Here is a 19,711-nt window from a genome sequence, read left to right on the forward strand (position 1 = left end):
AGTGACCATGTCTTTTTGCGAATAAAGTATGTAATGCATTATAATCTGGAAGAAAATAAAGAGGTTGAAGCAGTTGAAAAACCTGACTTCAGGAGAGAACATTATGGCGACCTTAGAATTTTTTTTAATGATTATAATTGGACAGACTTGTTGCTAGGCAAGGAAGTAAATGAGATATATGTCAAGTTTTGTGAAATAAATGATAAAGGCACAAATTTTTTTATACCAAAACAGAGATGTAGAACTATGAAACAGAATTAGTTCAACAGAAATTGCAAGAGGGCCAGAGACCAAAAAACACACAAATGGAATCAATATAGGAAGAGGCCAAACCCCCAAACATACCAGCGATACAAAGATGCGAGAAACAACTACACATCAGTGAGGACCAACAATTCCGACAGAGGATGGCAACTAGCCGAAGCTGCCTGCAGATACTGCATCACCACAAACTCTGCAAACAGCAACGGACAAAAGTGCGAAGACGATCTAAGAGCCAGGGCTCAAGCAGATTCCAAGGAAGAAGCGGGCACCTCCTGCTGACACTCGAGCCGAGAAGCAAAAAACTGCGAAACAGCATCCCTCAAGAGCGGCGCAAACAGCTTCAACAGCGCAGATGATGCACCAGACCCAGAGGCAGTCCCAAGCTCCTCCACATCCACTGCAAGCCAGTCCGAAGACAGCTCAAGGAGGGAGAAGAACTGCAGGGCCGAAGCCAGCAGGCCCTGCGTACGCAAGTCTTCCGTGACCAATGCAGCCTAAAGGGAAGGAACCTGCACATGAAGCTGCATCACATCAACATCCCACGGAAGTGCAGGGGCGAACAAGCACTCACTGAGATGCTCAAATGTGCCCCCCCAGGAAAACCTGCAACGCTGTCTGAGCCTCCCGACACTCAAGCATGCGGGAATGATACAGAATGTATGCCACGCTTTCAAAAAGAAGAAAGGGCAGTCTGCTAACCAGGACGACTCTGGAACTTCGTAATGAACCCAGTAAGGACACGAAGGTCCATAAACGAAGGAATGGATCTATCACAAAAGCAAAATTCAGGTCGCGCAGGAGGTAAATCGTAAGGGTGTCCCACATCCACTGGGACTGGACTCGGGAAGCCGGAAATCTCCGGAAAGACTGAACTGAAGAACTGTTGGGGTCACAGAACCGGGGAGGGGTAGACGTCAAATCCATCTCGTACAAGGAGGGAGCAAAAGAGAATCCCACACCCTGTAACACCAAGTCCCACTCCGAGGGTACAAAAACCCAAGCCCAACGGGGCCCAAGGCCCCCAAGTCAACCCCTCCCCCGCCCCATGAACCTCACCCCGAGGGTCTGAGGATGTGCCGTCCTCCACACCCCCCGCCTCTAAAGAAAAGGTAGGAGCAGCTGAAAAAGCTGGAACGAAGGGGGCCCCACTGGTCAGACCCAGAAGCTCTGGCAGGAGGACCAGGCTCGAATGCCTCTACCGCCACCCCAGAAGGGGACTCCCCCCAAGACTGCCCAAGTCTCAACACCAACTAAACCCTGCCCTGACTCCAAAACTCTCAGACGCTTCGGGGCCGGGAGCAAGGGGGAAGGAACTGGATGGACAACAGAAGGGAAAGAACAAGGGGGAGAGAATGGAACCAGAGCTGAAGCGACTCCCACCTTTAAGTCCGGGTCCCTAAATCCAAAACGGGGCAGTTTCAGGGCATCCAGGGAAGCAACTAACCTAGTGCATTGCAGCAACCTAAACCTAGCATGCAACACAGCTGCTGCCTGCACCCTCATATCATGATCAGTAGCTTGGGTGAACTGAAGCACGTACAGGCAACAAATGTCGCACGACTCCGGGTCAAAAGAATCACTGACCCTAACAGAAAGTATGGTGAAGGCACAACCGGTGATTGTCCCCCAGAGACAGAGCAACCTTCCGACTCGCACAAAGTGAGTGGGGACTGAAGGGTCACATCCAATGGACCATGGAGTCCCCGCAGGTTTCCCAGGGCCCTTAGCCTTATTAACACACTAAGGAAAGCCCCGGCAGGGTACTGCGAACTGGCGCCCAAGACTACCAAACAATCTGCTAATAGCTGAAACCCTGGGACATGTCCACTCATGGGGGGCCTAGAGAGGAGTACCACCAACAACACAAAAAACTGAGGATAGATATAATGATAGATATACAGTATACACCCCAACACAGAAGGGGCAACCACCAAGGCAGACCTCACCATGCAGAAAAACAAAACCAAAAGCAAAACCGCACAAGAAGACAACATACCCAGGTGGAACAGAGTCGGTCGCCGTAAGAGGTAAAAACTAGCTGTGCAGTACCCCGCGCCCTTACTAGTGACGAAAACTACCTCCCTACCCAGAGGCAAATACAGTCAACAAAGACCCCAGTTGACTCCAAGAGCAGCCAAGTACCGAGCAGTAAAAGACACAGCGGGGGTAGATCCCAAGGCAACTTGTGGAAGGTGGCCCCAAGGGTAGTACTGTACTTACAGGGCACCTAGGAAAGGTGACCCTAGGCGCATGCAGCCTGAGTACCGAAGAATATTACTCCTGGCTTGCACACCACCAATAGAGACAGTCCTCGCCACAAGGCACAGAATCTGAGACAAATTGCTGAAGCCAGAGGCACAAGCCCATGCCAATAGCACATCAGCCTGAGAACTGCAGGATGGATCGCCGGCATGGGGGTCTGGGGCTCCCCTTTCCCCCCTCCCAGGGAGGGGAGGGGGGTGCAGACAGCAGTGCGGCGACAAGGTGACGACATACTTGTTTGCTAATTTTTGTTTGTGTCTACTTGTTCGGCTTTCGGTAGCAATAGTTTCACCAGAATAGGGGTTTGTTGGCACAATATCTTTCTGGGTGCCAGATCCGGTCAATGGCAGACATTGTTGAAAATTTACAACACTTAATTACTAACCCCTAGTACGATAAGAGGTAATTCTTGTACTAGACATTATAATTTACTAACGCTTCTAACAAGTAGTATAGAGATATTAAAGTTATAGAATTGAGGGAGAACACGCCAGAGCCCTTCTAGAAATTATGGCTGTGGAGTTGCATCAGCCACCCAGCCAGAGGGAATAATTTCCATATATTTATGTATTGAATTGAATCCAGTCTCATTTTACCCTTTTTAATAAGGATTATCGATTAGTAATATTTTTACTTTAGTTAATAAAATATATAGCTGTTTACTGGAAATATTTTATACAGTCACGATCAGCTGTTCCGGTAAATAAGGCGATAAGCTTAATTTCCACTCTCCATATTCTTGTTCATTTAACGTCGTCTAAATTAAATAATTTGCACCACGAGAAATAATTTGCTGTCTTATAAAACCCTTTATTACGATGTAAATTAACGTCAGGAACATCTCCATCCCTTCGGAACGTTGAGTAAAATATTACGACATTTTCCTGGGTTCTCCTGGCGCATGAGTGCGCATGCGTCAGGAGTCGAGGAGGGAGCTGGGGGAAATAGCCGCCATCATTAATTTAGGACCGAGGTGTTTTGGAGTTGCCCACTTGTCATCGATTGTATTTAGGAGCATCCATCTGTCTATGAACTTCTGATCAATAACACAACTACTTCCACAGATTACAAACACCACGTACAGCAAGACAGTATTTTATAGGTTCAGTAATTTTGCCCATTATTCTGAGATCTAATTAATGTCATGTCATTACGCCGCCGGACATCCCCAAAACTCACATGAGTGCTTTTCTTACCCCCCAAACCCATTTAGATTCTGCGATTAAATGTATGAGTAGATGGTTTGATGTGGAAATTATATAAGATTTACCTTTCAGTGTGGAGTTAACTACGAGAGAGACTTGTTTCTACCTGCATGATCATGTGTCACTAGGGACTGCTGACTCAGGCAAGAATAAACGGGTTAAAGCTGCCATATGCTATCTACGTTCATCTCTGGCAGCTAAGCCATTTCAGTTTCCACATTGTAGTTAGCTAATTGACCCGTTTTCTAATTGAATTTAATATTTATGAATGCCTTATTTCATTTTTAGAAGTATATTAACTTCATATTATTTACCCCCAATTTGTTGTGTGTATGAAGTTAGTTCTGAATTAATAGAAATATTATAGTTCATTTCTCTAAATCTATTTAATTTCACTTATTCATTTATTATAGGAGATCCATAAGCCACTGATTCTCTGATACTTTAATATCAATTATGGTCCTTCGAAACATTTAAGATTATTATATAGTAAAACTAATTCCCCCACGGCAGCTCCCAACCACACGGGGGTTTCTATAGACCATTGCTCCTCGTGCCTCTCTTGAGGGGGCCAGGTTCTGGCTCATGGTTCTCAGTAGGTAAGAACTCCGTGCACATTGACTGATGCCAGAAAGTTATACATATCCATTCAGCCTGGATAGCTCCGGGGAGCCTACCGGGTTCCCCCAGAAAAGAATAGAATTCTATGTATAGGCAGCAACTGTTAAATGAAGCAGAGCCACATCAGAAAAACAACACTAATGGGAACCGGCACAAAAGATAGATGGCGAAGAGAAGAACAGGCAGACAGTTCATGAAGCAACCACATGGAACCACTGTGAATAAAAACACCAGCTGACACCAAGAAATCCACTACTCTACTGACATAGGAGATGGGACATTAAATCAAGAAATTCCATACTCAAGGCTGGTAAAGAAACAAGAACCAACAAGGCTAGGTGTGCCACCAAACCTCTGGGAAAGCTAAAAGCCCTAGATAGAGAATGGGTTGAAACAATGGATGAGAAAGACTGTGAAAGAAAGCAGAACTATTCACATGTAAACCTGCAAAGGTCCAAACCCACTCAACACAAAAGGAAGTAGCCAGATCAGGAAAAAAAAACACATCCTCATGCAAGGGAAAACATACCTTCTGCAAATGCTAAGCAAACTCAAAACAGTGCCCCATAAACTGGAAGCCACTAAGCAGCAAACAAGTCCACCCATGACTGGTCAAATGATCCACAAAGCCAGAGGAATGCAGCTCTGTCAAAACAAATGGAAAGAAGAGAGACTAACTGCAAGAATTGTCAACACAGCAAGGACCAAGGCCCATGAAGCCAAAAGTTGGTCTACCTTCAGAGATGTACTCTACATGGAAAAGAAATGAACTGACCTTTCCCCTGGTAAAGCACTGGAAGAGGGGCACAATCTGAAAAGACTGAGAAAATCCTAGTAGTTGACAGATGCATGGAAGCATCAGATACCTTTACGTATCCCATAACATAATGGGTCAACACCACAAGCAAGGAGGCCATGGAAGATGAAAAGTGCAAGAGAGCTGAAGATGAGGTCACCATACTTTGTCAGAGCTATTGCAGATCATGAAAGAAATCTTAAAGAATTTTACTAGGTACTGAACAGTATTTATCATTAAAACTAAAATGGAATTTAACTTCAGGTTGGTGCAGTGTCAAAGAAAACTTTGATAAATGGATGGAGAAACTTTGGCCTACCCTTTCTTTGCAGTCAAGCAAGTGGTGACATTTCCAATTTTTCCTACACCCTGAACTTTCTGAGAGAACTAATAAGACATGAAATCCTTGTCCATCTTAAGGCTATACAGTCAGCTGATATAAAGAAGGTCCTGATAACACACACACTTGAAGAGGCTGTAGAGGAATGCTTGAAGACTGAATTCCATGCTGAAGTTACCATAACTGACCTGTAGATTACTGACCTTGTAACAATTTGAGTCCAGAAAGTGAGCAGGATAATGATGAATCTCACAAACCCAGTATAGAGGTGGTAAATAAATAATTCCTAAATATTATTCTCTTTATGGAATCAGACGTGGAATTAGTATTGTACACATGTACAACTTGTACGAGTTCTTACTGGCCTACCAGAGACAAAACCCAGAATCTGGCCCCCTACCCTTTACAGAGGCACAGGAAGTAGGGGATTGTTACAATCACCCTCACCAAGGAAACATCCAGAAAGTAAGCAAAGTAAAACAGACAACTGTACGGTTCACAGAAAGAAAAGAAATGGAATAGCAAATGACTCAAAAAATGATCCATCCAGTACTGTAGTTAGCTCAACATCCCTTAGTTACATCTTGCCACTGCCCAGTGGAAGCACCACCGGGAGCTCAGTTTCACCATGTCAACAGAGCTCAGTACAGCTGAAAACAATACATGGATGCACCTGGAAGGTGGAGTGGGGTGGGGTGGAAGGGAGCTACTGATGCGCAACCAGAAAGAGGAGTTTCATTAAATTCAGTGCAGGCTTTCTTGAGGGGCTAAATTGGAAGCTCCCATGAGCTAACTAACTAACCACAGAAAAGGAAAATGGGACTTACCTGGGAGAAGAGCAAAGACTACATCCATAGATGTAATGAATAAGAAGTCAAAAGAAAAAGGTGCTTCCAGAGAAGTTGTTAAGTGACTGACTGTAGGACACACCGATAAAACATCAAAAAGGATGTAATAGTGACCATAAGAAAGTGCAAACATTACTGTACTAATTTGTCTTATAATTTTTGTTGGGGACAGGCAGCTTGTGTACATATATAGTACAGTATACACATACACAAAGCGTGTGAGCTTCAGCCTCACATGCATGGGGTCTGCGGTTCAAGTCTCCTAGATCCCAGGTGAATGGAATATACATATATACGTTAGGCTTATATTAAGGTCTTCCCTCTTCTCACCCCCCCCCCCAGGTCGAACTACTGACCTTCCCCAGGATGCAGTTCCACAACAGTTGACTAACTCCTGGGTAACTATATTTACTGGTAGGTGAACAGAGGCATTAGGTGATAGGAAACATTCCTAACCATTTTTGTCCTGCCCTAGATTTGAACCTGGGACTCCCGATTGTGAGTCGAGAAAAGACAAACTGTACTACCAAGAATCTAATAAGCATACACAATTAATAATGATGCAACAAGCCTGTCATGTGAAGAAACTTACTCATTAACTCATAATGTGTACACAAAGGACACTCAAGAGGGAACAAAAGTTATTTTATGCTTCACTTACTATGCTATTTTAAGAATTAAAGTTGAACACTGATGGACTCTAGATCTGTAGGCTAACAAACACAAATAATTAAGTGAAACAAAGTTGTGTGCACATCTCTGTACAGAATATTCATTCCTGTCTTTGAGAATGCTTACAGAGGTAAATGATAACTTGAAGCATAATTAATCATTACTAAACACAATAAGTCTCTAATGAATGGTAATATATTATCTCCAATGAAAGATCAAAATATGAGCTATGCTTTAATACCTTGCCCATTAAACTACTGAAAATTAAAATTAAATTGTTTTATGAGATCAGCCAAATAATTAAACACAGTTTGTTACCAGCTGCAGTAATGTTCAGGTGGGCCCCAAGTCGGGACAATCTTGCCACTGTTCAAAATACCAGTTTTATCAGCACTTAAACTAAAACCCATTTTTGGATAAGATGAATTTCTGTAATATATTTAAATTGAAATATAATTATACTTTTCTTACACATGAGCTTTAAGAATTATTCTCACAAATGAGTGCTACTTTTACTACTTAAACATTACCTTTACTACCTGAGCACTACCTCCACTAGTTAAATACTGAACAGTATTATCTATATTGTACAATCATTACTTCTGCTTGAGCACTACTTCACAGATTTACTATAGGGGTATTCAAGTATTACTTATATGTTGTTATACAGCCACTATGCCCACACCTGAGCATAACCTCCAGTACATAAACACCACAATATATATAAAATACATAATCAATACCTGAAATATGCTTGTATGTACAATAGTGTCAAGCTGTTACTGATGACAAGCCCACATGCCTACATAATCATCAAAATCTGAGTGATCATACTTCCTGAAGAACTTGTTAAATTTCCCTTTTCAGCTCTTGACCGATGCACTAGTTATGCTTCTCATAAATGTTCAACATATTCTGGGATGGGTGGCTTTAAGCTCAAGACAAAGAATTGGAAACTTCTTGGGTTCATCGCCATTTTTAAGAAATACATTTTAGCATAATTATACTATGTATTATTCTCACAACTCCTGGAATATAACTGACTATTTATAACAAATAACTTTGTTTTTATGTTAATATCTTTACTTAGTACACTGAACTCCAACTTCAATGGAACCTGAGCCACTGAAAAGCTAAAATGCAACAGATGCTTCAATTCGCAATGGGAAAACACAGTGTTGAATATAATGAAACAGCTTTTTCTGATGGACCCTTGGTAGCATCTCATAGCTTGTGCTTTGGTGAAGCCAAGCCTTAAAAATTTCACCAGGCCTCTGAGTCTCATGCTGACCTACCTGGTTGGTCTGAATGGTCTGTTGGTTGATTTGGTTGGTTGGTTGGTTGCATGATTGGCTTGCTGTCTGGCTGGCTGGTTCATAGGTTGGTTAACTTCATGCTTTTGGGGCCCACAAGAAGGTGACTACTATTGTATTATATTCATTTGTTTGTTACCAAGATGTGTTGGAGCCAATCCTGACAAACACTACCATCCCTATGCTCAGCAATGCCACTACCCACCACCACTCCTGACATCCCCACTCCCAATGACAACTCGTACACTGTGGGTTGCAGAAGGACAAGCAGGCTGTGAGGTAACCATCAAAACCCCTAGAGGGAATGAACCCAAAGGCTGCCGCCACCAGCACACTTGCCACTGGTGCACATGGTTCTACGAGCTAAGGCCATTCTGATGTCTGAATTAATTAAAAAGTCTGGGAGGTGGAACAAACAAATTGGACAGGAAGGCCAACCATGGACCAGAGCAGGAGAAGCAGAGGTGGTGGCCTCGCACTTAACACAAGCAGGTAAGGGCAAGAACTTAGAATCTTCCCCATAGAAAGGGGAAATTATAACCTCAATGGCAGAAGCAGCTAAGTATTTCAAAAGCCTGCATTACAATAAACTGCCCCACAAGGAGGCTGTAACCTCATAGGCCACTCCCACAGAGAACTAATCATCACACACCTGAGGGTGAAAAGGCTGCTGAATCCTACAGGCAAAATGACTAAGGCAAAAGTTATGACCATTATTGTCCAAAATTACTGAATTACATACTGTACTGTAAAATGTTTAGCAGAAATATTCAGCTTTGAACTAGACAAGAGATTCAGAATAACCTAACCAGCAGAAAAACGAGTTCCAATGGGAACTGGCTGCTTAGGCCATTAAACAAACAAGCTGATGTACCAAGCGTGTTGTTGGTGAGAATACACCTAACCACAAGGCAGATGGCAATGGAAGGCATACAAATCCACAGATAAGAAATAACCATTTAACATATCCCAGAAATGGAGCAAGGCACCAAAACAAACAAAAACATGCACAGCTAACAACATCAACTTCCCACTGACAGGTCACGCAGTGGCAACAAAGTCCAGTGCACTTCCCAGAAGCGAGGCATCTCTAAAGAAGACAATTCAAAGAAGAGGAACTCTAATCCATCAGAGAAGTCAACCAAGCATAAGCCGACAAACCAGAAAGAAAACCCTGGACCAAGTCGGAGAAAAATTGGAATTTGGGAACACACAAGTTGGGTAGTATAAAACAGCTGTGAAGCTCAAAGAGCAATGGCCAAACACAGAACAAAAGTTCAAGGGGAAAGTCAATTCTAGAAATGGCAAATGGATTTCAGCAGAGATCAGCTGACCTTTGCAATACAAGGCGAGTAAAATAGGTTGTAGACCAGGAATCTCCAGTGCCCTAGACTACCATCTGGTGGGAGCTGAGTGAACTAGGGCCATTGTAGGCATTGCTAGCAACATATCATTTACCTTATTTTTCAAGTTGTGGTTTTGTTTCATCAAACTCTCTGGTCAGTTTTCCAAAGTTTTGTATCAATCTTGGATCTCCCATCTCTTCGCCTTTTAAAGAGAGGCAGATTCTAGTCCTGGCTCCCGATAGGCCAGCATAGGTCCCGGAGGCCTGACACTATCATAAGACGTAGCATTACCAGTGCTTAATCACCAGGAAGATACTGAGGAGCTATGCTATGATACCATTGCAACCTGAAGCTATGAGAACTATAACAATATGAGCTATGAAATGTTTACCAAAAAAGTCACACATATGACTAAAAAATACAGTAACTGATTTGAAGTAGCAGATTTTTACAAATAACTTAAAAATAGACATTTTCTTTAGAGTTAGACATGTAAAAGTACAGTATACTACTGGCTTCATTGTTCATGTACTTTAAGGGATTTAAAATACATTTCTAAGATATTAGGGTACAACAATACATAATTTGTGATTAAAAAAAAGTGCATCTAATGTCTGTTGCTATAATGTGTACCACAAACACAAAACAAAAACCATAAGCCAGGAAGATGGCAGGTATTAGGTATGGTTATTGTATTTGAAAGCATCATTAATTACTGTTACTTTCACTCAGGTAACACGTTTTGTTCTTTGTACTTCTGTTCCCAATTTCTTACAAGAATAATTACATTTATAAAACCAGCATTGAATGTAGTGAAATGCCATTTTCTGGGTGAGCCCCGGAGGCTTCCTGGTGCTATCGGGCTAATATGAGATATATTAGACTTGGGCATTTGTCAATGGAGTTCTGCCTACCGGGGACCACGAGGCAGAACCTGGCCCCCCTCAGAGAGCCACAGGGAGCAATTGCCTATGGAAACCCCTCCTGTATTTTTTTTTTACTAATCTGCCATCGACTGGGGTTAGGCACCCAGAAAGGAAGGTATAACAAAACAAACCCTCCACACGGTAAGAAAAATTGTAACCGAAAATCAAACAGAGGTAGAACTCCCCCAAATCCCAAGGAAACAAGCAAACAAGTAAATGCCACACCTCGCTACCCTCCCTTCCCCAGAAGGGGGAGGGGGGAAGTCTCGGACCCTCCGCACCGACTACTCAGCAACTCCAGTTCGATGTCTAACATAAAAAAACACGAAAACCAGCAACCATAGGGAGGGAGGGCACCAGGGAGACTGCGGGGCTCACTCAGAAAATGGCGTTTCATTACATACAACGCTGATATTCTGTAGGGAGCCCCACTGGCTCCCTGAAGCTACATAACCAAAGATAAGGAAAAGAGGGATTTACCTGGGAGGCGGCCGCCACACGCTCCTCAACTTGAAGGCGAGACAACTGGCTGTAACCTATGACCCATAGCGACACATGAAAGACTGGGACCAGGAATGTTGAGTAGCTGGTGTGGAGGGTCCAGGGCTCTCCCTCCCGTGGAGGGGAGGGCTGTGCATACAAGCGGAGCAGGGGCGGGGTGTGACGTTTGCTTTTTTCCTTGGGATTTGGGGGAGTTCTACCTCTGTTTGATTTTTGGTTGCAATTTTCTTATTATGTGAGATTCGTTTTGTTATGCCTTCCTTTCTGGGTGCCTAACTCCTGTTGATGGCAGATTAGGAAAACCCCCAACCACAGGGTTTTTTTTCCCAGGGGCCATTGCTCCCTGTGCCTCTCCGAGGGAGACCAGGTTCTGGCACATGGTCGTCGATAGGCAGAACTCCATTGACTAATGCCCTAGTCTAATATATCGCATATTAGCCCGATAGCTCCAGGGAGCCGAAGGGGCTCCTAACAGAAATAAAAAATCATTAGAAATTACAGATGGTCATATCAGTCTTACACACAACTTTAAAAGATCATGCATGTCATCACATCAGAAACATATGCACCAATGGCAGCACATTCCAGGCTTCATACCTACTAATCTGGCTTCACTTTGCCAATATTTGCAATTAAATTTAGATATTAAAAAGTATATCGTTCACAATGTCCCACTTGAAACAAACCCATGAAAGCAAATCCAACTGTGAATTATCAAATTAAACTGAAAAAGCTATAATCTGCTTCAAGGATTTGTCATATTTTGAATGTACAAGAAAAACTAATGACGTAAGTCTTCTGTGTCATCAGATGATTCACCTGTGATGACTATGTGGTTGAATTGTGCACTTGAGTGTTTAAACAGGTAAAATTACATGTTTTGCACCAAGTGATGGTCCAGATACTAACACCCATAATATTTTGATAATTATATCCAGATCAAGATAATTTTGTCAAATATATTTTTATATTTTACTGCAATAATTGTTAGGCTTAAAGTACTGTGAGGTATCTGATATAACAATAGTGTCCACATTGATATTTTAAATTTTGTTAAAAACAATTACTGGTATATGTGTATATATATATATATATATTATATATATGTACAGTATATATAAATAATATATATAATATATATATATATATATATATTCACCTTTATGATGATGAGCCTTAATACATGCAACTGTCTTTAAGCTAACCTGATATTGACTGATTAGGGCACTTTAACATAGGGAAACTATCAGAGAGCAAACGTTTCAGTGAAATTAAGCAAATTCTCCACAAACATATGCTGTCATGCTTAGCTTAAAAGGGCAGGTAACACCTTAATTAATTAAGCTCATCATCAACTTTTGATGGAATTCAACAAAGCAATTATGCAGCCTAACTGCAACTACATAAATTATAATGTACTAAAACACTGTCAGAAATTGGCCAAGGCTTTATTTCCAAGCAGGTAATATTACACGGCACAAGACAACCACAAGCGCATGACAGGTAAAAACAAGGAAGAGGGAGTATACAGGTGGAAAGAAGAAAAAGTAATGATGGTGGTGGTAATAATTGGTTAATTTTGGAACAGAGATGGTGGTGGTGGTGAAGTGAAATGGTTGTAGTAAGGTAGTGGTGGAATGTAACAGGTAAGTGGTGACAGTGAAGATGGTGGTAACAGTAATAGTGTAGTGATAGTCATGGTGAAGTAGTGGTGGTGGTGGTAATAGTAATTTGGAGGGGAGAGGGAACAGAAGGAAGGCAAGAGAAAAAAGGGGAAAATTAAAGGGGAGGGGGAGGGATGAATTAGGTGATGAAATAAATGGGGAAGAGCAAGAGAAGAGGCAATGAGAAGAGAAATAAAGTAGAAGAAAGGACCCAATGAATGAAAGGAGAAAGAACAAGAGTAGATAGAAAAACATAGAAAAGGGAGAACAGATGGGGAACAAGGAGTAAGAAGGGGATTAAGAAAAGTGAGATACAAGATGAAGAGAAGCAGCAATAAAAATAATAAGAGAAAAAGAGGAAAAGGAGTGAGGAGGAGGAACAAAAGCAAATATAAAGAGAGGAGCAAGAAGAACAGATCAACCTGAGGAAGAGTAGCAAGATAGGGTTGAGAAGGAGAATGAGAAGGTGGCAATGTGAGGAAGACTGGCAACAGGAGGACGATGACAGTAACAAGGAGGAGGAGGAAGATGAATGGATAGAAGGGAAAGAGAATTAAATTAACAAAGAAAGAAAGACAGTGAAAAAACTTAGTTTTAATAATTTTACACACACAAACAATGATAGTAAAATATCTCTTATAAAGAAGTGAAGCAGGAGAGGGGATAAATTGCATAAAGAATAACAAGAGATCATGAAGGTATTGATAAAGCAACAGGGCACCAAATGACATGAAATGCTTCCTTCCGAGCAGCCACTAGGATGCTCACCGAACTATAAACCAGAGTTCCCTGGACACTGTACACACACAATAGGCCCTCAAACCATCTTGTCATGCGATTGGGGAGAGTAGGCAAAGGAGTGCATTTTCAAACTTAACCCAGAGTGGCTGCTTTATTAAGAAAAAGAATATAAACAACCAATTAAAACTCTCAACAAATGTTAATTTCAGTCACTAAGGCATCTAATTACTACTTTGCAAACTATACTGTAGGACCTTATTGCAGCCGAGATGCCCGTTATCTGATGATCACCAGTTGACAGCACAAGACTCACTACCTTACTAGGAAACTGGCAAACTTACTTGAAACCCAGGCCACCCTAACAAGGTCTAAAAGTGGAAAACTGAAGTGATTGCTCAAAATTTTTTTGGAATGCTTTATTTTGCTCAACACTGTTTCTTAGCTAAACCCATTGGCTGTTAACTACAGAGCTAACCCAGAGATAATTATAGGGCAAGCACTAAGACCTAACTGGAGCCAACATTAGGAAGCAGAAGCAGCAGATGCAGATACTCCAAGAACCAGAGTAGAGCATATTAACAGTAAATTAACAGAAAGAAAGCCGTTATCTACCTCTCATTCCGCAAAAAATGGGATGATAATGGGCGGACCTAAAATAACTTTCAATTCACTCCGAATGAGAACCACTTTGAGGACTAAACGCCAAGAATGAAAGATGCTACAGCCACAGTTCACTTGGAGAACAGGAACACCCTACTTCCCCCAATAAATATACTGTAGTACACTACCAAAACATTAAACAAATGCAACCAGATTGCCATGCTCTCAAGGAGAAGGATGTGCTAAGGTGACATCCACTTCACTGCCAACTCTCTGACATGGCTGTAAACACACCTTAATCCTGGTGACTAGTACCCCTGTTCAATATTATGACTGTTGGAGGCAAACCCCCAACCCATGTCAAACTTGTTTATGAAGACATTCAGAAAGAAGGGGTTGCTGCCACAGAACCTAACCCAGAAATGCCAGAAAAAAAAAGAGCCAAAGCAGAACACATCTCAGGGACCATGGATCATGCAGCTTATGGTACAATGCCTTTAGCCATACCCACTCTTGAGAATATACCACACAGGCATTTATCAGGTGACCTAGAAGCTGCTTGCACTCCCATTATGAGTAGTGGCACATTCCAAGAATCTGAACAATGAAGGAAATAATGGTCTTGAGCTCTGATAGATTAAGAATCTATCAGTACCTAGAAGATTTTCTTGCTGAATGCAAATAGTGTATTAAGAAAATAACACTAAAAGTGGGAAAGACAGTGATTGCTTCCCTGCCAAACATTTTGCAAATTTAATAAATGAGAAGTTGGATTGCACATGGGTCAGGGACATCAGATGAGGGAATCAAGCTCTTTTAAGACCCTGGGAAACAGCATGATAAGCCGACATATCCCTGGTCCAAACCCTCCAAAATATGCACAAACACTGTTGTTGCCTTCCACAAACAGACTGATGGGCAGCATAAGAGTTAGCCAAATAATGTTTTCTATCATGCCATGGAGACTTTGTAGGCCCTGGGTGTAGGCCCAAACATTTCACGAGCGAGGAGAGGCTTTTCCACTACATAGGCAACTGATAACCCAGCACCACAACCTCATTCAGGAGACCAAGAAATCAATGATCTTGAGGTTATCTTGAGATGTTTTTGGAGCTTAGCGTCCCCACGGCCCGGTCCTCGACCAGACCTCCTTTTTGTTACACACACCCAGGAAGCAGCCCGTAGCAACTGTCTAACTCTCAGGTACCTATTTACTGCTAAGTGAATAGGGGCATCAGGGTGAAAGAAACTTTGCCATTTGTTTCCGCCTCCACTGGGGATCGAACCCGGAACCTCAGGATTATGAATCCGAAGCGCTGTCCATTCAGCTGTCAGGCCCCTGATCCACCATGGTCTGGAACAGGCTCAAGCCTATGGGCCATACATTATTGGGGGGAAGGTAAATAGTTCCCAAAACATCAGCCAGTTCCTGCACAGGTGAGAGCCTAGGGCATTTCAGAACTGTCAACAGGTGAGGAGGCTGGGAAGTTCGATGCTAAGAGGGCCCAACAGACTAGGAGGCTCAAGCATGATCAGTGTCAATGCCATATAATTGTTAAACACAAGATGGTGAAAACAATCTCACAACCAAAACAAAAAACTGCAAAACACAGGAAACAGACTGCCCAAACACTTGAACCATGCCCAAGGTGGTAGCCTAGATGTAAAAGGAGTGAATCCAGAATGTACTCACTTAACCCTGAGCACATATTATGACGGGCAAAGGTAGCCAAGTAAAGGAAAAAATCACAAAGTATCTGAGAATAAAGAGCAGTTATATATATATATTCTTGAAGGCGACAATGTGAATTGACTGTGTATGATAAAGGACTAAGCCCCAGAAACCTCGCATAAGTCCCAAAATTTCCTGCCAAAGCAGTGGGACCACCCAAGAAGAATGACAGGACAAAAATCACCAATGGACACAGCAAATATAAACTCTTGTGTCCTTAACTTCAAGTAATCAGCACCAGAGAAGGTAACCCCTGGAACAAAACTGACCCTGTGGAAGTGGAATAGTAAAATACCCGTATTTAAAATAATATACTGATAATCACACCATGAAGTGACTCAGTAAAGGACACCCCTGTGAAGACTCAAAGAAATCCTGTAAAAATACACAACTGAGTTAATCTTCATAGAGCCAGCCATATGTATAAGTGAGCTGGGAGGTAGTCAGTAAGGCTTTCAGCTCCCCAGTAGTGTTGTTTATTTTGTGCTGCCACTGATGGTGGTCAGGTGATGGGTAGCCTGGTAGTGGTAGCTTGCAGTGATAATTGGTTGTCCTGGTGATCACATTTATCATTTGGAGGTGGGTTTGAAAATTGTTTCTCCACTCTTTCTCCACAGAGCAGCCACCCTGGTGGGGGATTGAGAATATGCCTGTCTGCTCCCCTCCCCAATCACATAGCAAAATTGTGTGAAAAGGGGCTTACCAAGATGACAGAAGGCCTGGTAACCAATTTTACAGTGTCCTGGTTGAACTCAGGGTTTTAGCTCAAGAGCAACTGCAGCACTGGCTATCTCAGAAGATTTGTGTAAAACAAGAAAGTTTGAAATTATTCTTCACACAACAATGTATGCAAAAAGGTTAGCAAACAAAAATGATAATTGATGAGCAAAGAAAACATTGAATCAATAAAATTATACAGTACTGAATTCATTATTACTTGTGCATTAAGGGGAATTACATGTATTAGTAAGCAGTTCTACATTATTTTTGTTAACCCTTAAACTGCGCAAAACATCATATAATGTGTGACATTGAACTCAGTTTTTTTAAATTTCTGAAACTCTTTCAAATGTTTTGTGCATAATCTACGAGGCAAATGCTCCAACTTTGTCTAAATGATACCAGTGTAACTTGAAAAACAAGAAAATAAAAAATAATTATAAAATTGAATATTGAAAACTTAAGATTTTGAAATCAGCTGCAAAAATATAAAAAACCAGCGTTGAATGTAATGAAACGCCATTTTCTGGGCGAGACCCGGAGGCTTCCCGGAGCTATCCAGGCTGATATGCTAATGTCAGACTTTGGCATCAGTCATGTGTATGGAGTTCTTTGGGCCTACCGGGGACCACGGCCAGAACCTGGCCCCCTCAAAGAGGCAAGGGAAGCAATGGCCTATAGAAGCCCCTGTGTGGTTGGAAGCATTCTATGTCTGCCATCGACTGGGTCAGGCACCCAGGAAGGTAAGCATCCCAAAACAAACCCCTATTCTGGTGAAAATATTGCTACCAAAACCCGAACAAGTGGATAAAACTCCCTAAACAAAAATGATCAAACTAGTGTGACGTCACCCGTTGCTGCACCGCCATCTGCGCAGCGCCCCAGATCTACCGCGCCGGCGATCCACACCCCAGTTCTGAGGCTGGATGTCAAAACACGCAAAAAACCACCGACCGGAGGAAGGGAGAGATGCCGGGGAGCCTCTGGGTATCACCCAGGAAATGCCATTTCATTACATTCAACGCTGGTTTTCTGGGGGGAGCCCCTACGGCTCCTCGGAGCTAACTACCCACAGAGGAAAAAAAAGAGGGACTTACCGGGGAGACGGTTGCTGCTCACTCCTCTACCCGAAGTCGAGACAACTGGTTGCATCCGCCGACTCAAAGCGGCACAGGCCCGACTGGGCCCAGGGACGTTAACAAGGTAATGAGCAGCCAGGACCCTGTTCGACCACCAAAATCCCTGAACCCAAATGTCAGCCCAAGACATTGCCAATGAAGGCGGCAAGGCTGCGAACTTGCGAACTTCATGGGCACGGGGATAGACCGCAGGCTGGCTAGCCTTAATAACCTTGCGGACATGGGAGACCCCGCACACGCGAACAGGGAAGAAGGGAAACCGGATCAACTCAAAGCACCTCCACGGACACAAAACATGATGCACCCCTGGCCTAACCAATCAAGCATCAACAACCCAGGGACCCCTCCAGAAAGCAGGAGTCTCATTCTTCGCCAGAAAAGGAGAAGGCTGCAGACAAACACACCGATCGCCCCGACCAAAAGAGCCGAAACCCCTGCGCCGGAGGAGAGCACGAAGGAGTCGGCGTTGACCGTCCAATCCGTGGAGAGGGGAACGAAATGAGACAGGCCATCGGCCAAGACGTTGGACACTCCCCGCACGTGAACTGCCAGGAGAGCCAAACCCAGAGAACTCAGCAGACGAGTCACCCAAAGCGACCAGCGACAAAGAGCCAAGGATTGCATCGACCCCCCCCCCTTTCCCAGTTCAGACAATGAATCACCGGGGAGCAGTCCGACTGGAGCCGGATTGTCGACCCGCAGGCGACCCGAAACCCCTCAAAGAGCAAATCAAACCGCCGCAAATTCCTGCACCGTGATGTGGGCTCAACAGAAAGACAGACCATACCGTCCCTGGCCGGCCTGGTGAGCACTGGTCACAAAGCCCCAGCCGAGAGATGACGTGTCTGTGAACACATCGAGCGAAGGCGTCAAGGCACTGAACCCCGAAAAACCCAAAGAGGAAGCCGGCGACGCAGCAACCGACGCAAGGCCCTCGGGGTCCAAACCCAGTGATCGCGAGAGAGGCGGAAGGGACGTCTCCCGAAGGAACCAGAACATCCGACGAAGCCAAACCTGACCCAGTGGGTAGATCAGCATCGCAAAGTTCAGGCTCCTACACAGACCCTCGAGCAACTGCCGGGTGACCCAGAAGCCCCGCAGAAACAGGCGCATGCAGGACTACAGCTGCAGGAGAGACTCCGGAGGAAGAGACAAGGAAGCGTTCCGAGAGTCCCACACAAGGCCCAGCCATGTTCAAACCTGGGAGGGAACCATATGGGTCTTCCTCCAGTTCACCAAGAACCCGAACCCAGCGAGCTGAGAAAGAACCAAATCCCTGGCCAGCAGACAAGAGGACCAGCTGGGAGCCCAAACCAGCCAGTCGTCGAGGTAGCCAACACCCAAACACCTAACAGACGCAGACAGGACTAGTCTAGAATAAACTGCAGTTTTTGACCACGCCCAAGCAAACCCACTCCAAGACTTCCCCTGACAGAGCGCAGGGGAAGAGGCCTGCCCCACTAGCCCTGAACCCCCCAAAAGGGGAGGAGGCTACCCAACGCCACCGGAGGCCATGCGAAACGACCTGAAACGCCAACGAATCGTGGGACCAGGCATGAGCGAACAGTGCAAGCCTCCCCCCATCGCCCCATCAATGGGGCGAATCGCGAAAGGGTAGCCCTTACGAGACCCAGAACCTCGCACACAGTGAACACCATGCCGACCAATAAGAAATATTGCCGGAACAACCGTGGACATCTTCAAGAGAAAACTAGACTGTTTTCTAAAAGAAGTTCCGGACCAACCAGGCTGTCGTGGTTATGTGGGCCTGCGGGCCCGCTCCAAGCAACATCCTGGTGAACCAAACTCTCACAAGTCAAGCCTGGCCTCGAGCCAGGCTTGGGGAGTAGAAGAACTCCCAGTACCCTATCAAGCAGGTATTATGCAGGTAAGCAGACCAGACGAAGGCGGAGCCGAACCCGAACCCAACACCAGTGGCCTACCACGACGAGAGGAACCCTGAGCCTTGGCACGACCCTTCCGGAAAGACCCACCACGGGACCCCCGGAGAACCAGCAAGT

The 19,711-nt window shown here is 43.9% G+C and overlaps 1 protein-coding gene across 7 annotated transcripts in view; it reads right to left on the reverse strand.

The window, feature by feature from the left end:
• Positions 1–19,711, reverse strand: part of LOC123756482 (palmitoyltransferase ZDHHC20-B) — a 73,202-nt gene that overhangs the window by 7,521 nt on the left and 45,970 nt on the right. Inside the window, exon 11 of one of the 7 annotated variants that reach the window (XR_011229624.1) lies at positions 11,074–11,562. The exons of the other annotated variants lie outside the window; for them this stretch is intronic. The gene's annotated coding sequence lies outside the window, so the exon portion shown is untranslated. The remainder of the gene's footprint in view (positions 1–11,073; positions 11,563–19,711) is intronic. 7 annotated transcript variants of the gene reach the window in all.

This window comes from Procambarus clarkii, chromosome 25 (assembly GCF_040958095.1).
Source record: "Procambarus clarkii isolate CNS0578487 chromosome 25, FALCON_Pclarkii_2.0, whole genome shotgun sequence".
Lineage (NCBI taxonomy): Eukaryota > Metazoa > Arthropoda > Malacostraca > Decapoda > Cambaridae > Procambarus > Procambarus clarkii.